Source organism: Macrobrachium rosenbergii, chromosome 49 (assembly GCF_040412425.1).
Source record: "Macrobrachium rosenbergii isolate ZJJX-2024 chromosome 49, ASM4041242v1, whole genome shotgun sequence".
NCBI classification, from domain to species: domain Eukaryota; kingdom Metazoa; phylum Arthropoda; class Malacostraca; order Decapoda; family Palaemonidae; genus Macrobrachium; species Macrobrachium rosenbergii.
In genome coordinates, this window is record NC_089789.1 from 35,986,106 (window position 1) to 35,988,605 (window position 2,500).

Below are 2,500 nucleotides of genomic sequence, written 5' to 3' on the forward strand. Positions count from 1 at the left end.
TATATATATATATATATATATATATATATATATATATATATATATATATATATATATATATATATATATATATAAGAAGCAGAGAAAGAAGATTAAGAATTGCGCAGAAATTTAATCGCCTAGCATGTTCCATTTCCAAAGCGTTTGTAGTGACCTTTCAGCCCATATCTGTACCTTATTTTTTAGCCTTTTACTTTACCTCCATTCCCACTTCCTTTCTTCAGTCTTACTGATCAACCCACCAAACAGTTACTTCTAATTGCAACTGTTGGGCTTCCTCCTCGTTCCACGGTTAGATCCTTACACTTCATCTGCTTATTTTCAGGAACTTTTAATCTTCCTGTCCAACCACTCTAACTCACTCTTTTCACTGGCTTGAGTTGCTGAATGACCGAAAGTGGCTCAGTGCTCGGCTTGACAGACTAAATTTCATAGCTCGTCTAGCGTGCCCCTGAACCAGTTGGGTAAAAAGGTAAATCTCCCTTGCGAGCAATGTTCCAGAGATACTGGTGATACTCAAAGCAATAAGTCTCTGACACAGCAGAGATTGTCCCTTAGATTCATGTAAATCAATGATAATTTTTTTTTTTAACTGGAACGAGAAAACGCTGCGATATTTCGCTCTCCTCGCCACCAGCATGACACATTTGCATCTTTGGAAGCAAGTGATCATGTTGAATTTTCACTCTGAATTTAAGGCCGTTGCGACACAACACTGTGTTTGAATAGAGATGAACATCTGATAACTTACAAATAAATACGATGCTCTCTTTATTATACCTCTGGATCTTTTGGAATATTTATGCAGTGGAAATGATATTTATGTGTATTAACACTATTACAGCAACCAGCCCTTTTTCTAATCTGTCGTTCTTGCTTTCAACATATTTATCATTTTCTTGTCCTACAAGTACCCTTCCTTCCTGTCCCTTCATGCAGCTGAATAAGCTAGTCATTTTATTTATTATACCACTAAAGCTTTCAGTAGATTTATACAGAGGAAGTAATTTTTATGTTTAGTAATACTCATATTGTCAAAACTCTTTATTTTTTTTTAATCTGTTGTTCTTGCAGTTTGAGTCTTTATTATTTCTTAACCTGCGATTAAGGAATACGCTATTCACTTTATCAATTACACCACTAAAGCTTTGGGTAGATTTATACAGAGGAAATGATAGTGATGTATATTAATGCTATTGTTTTCACCACCTTTTTTTTTTAATCTGCACTGCATTTAAGATATTTTTTCCTTTCTTAATCTGCCTTTGCTCTGTCCCTTCATGCAGTTGAATAAGCTATCCACTTTAATTATAATACCGCTAAAACTTTTAGTGTATCTATACAATGGAAATAATACGTACTTGTGTTGATATTATTATTGCCACCACTTTTTTTTTTACTGTAAATCTGTGTTATTGCAGTGTAAAAATTTAACATTTTCTTAACCTACGATTAAGGCATAGGATATTCACTTTGTCAGTTATACCACTATAAAGCCTTCGGTAGATTTATGAAGAGAAAATTGTATTGGCATGTATTAATAATTATATTGTCGCCACCCTTTTTCAAATCTGTTGCTCCCGCAGTTCAAATATTTATTATTTTTCAACCTACAACTGCGTCTTAATTTTCTGTCCCATCACTCATCTGAGTCGACAATAACAGTGAAGTGACCTTGCGTCCACCGCAAAGAGCTCCGTGCTTTGAAGGGCGAAGTCTATCTCGCGGAAGGAGATATATGTATTGCGGGAGGCGAAGCTGCCAATAAATCATTTGTAAGTTAGATTACCCGCATATCTATGTCAGACTGCGAAGGGAAGTGAATGTTTCAAACATTCAAGTCGACAATTTCTTTTTGTCTTCGCGAGAGGCGAGACGGCCAGACAGCGGCTAGACTGGACTTAGAAACGATTCTGTGGATGATTTTATTGCGGCGTGTTGGTGAGAAGTGGTTTTCCAGTCATGGAAGGGAAATTAGAAAAAAACGTATGGTAACTCCTGCAATATTTATATTTTTTCATTCGTATTTTTGTTCAGCACTGCTCGCTTTCCTCGATTATTTTTTTTTATTTATTTCTATTCAGGCCATTTTCTCTTACAAAAAATTAATAAATAAAAAAATAAACATTCTGTTTCAAGGGTGTTGCCATTCAGTTGTATTTGCAAAACCGTTTGCTATTTATATCATATGCTCTACGATAAAGAAAAAGGTTTTCTAGCATTATTACAAATCACACATTGAAAATATATATTAAAAAATGTTACAATGTCTCACATTAAAGATTACCAGCCCATATTATCATGAAACGGCCCGACATTGAAGAAAATAATCTAAACGAGACCACTTGCTCTACGTTAAAAAAAAAACTATTTATCATGGAACAGTTTCACAAAAGAAGAAAATTTATTATATCAACATCAGGTCATTACAAAAACGCCAACCGCCTACATCATCCCGGAGTAATTCATCTGTTTGTGTATTCTGAAGATTGAAATATAG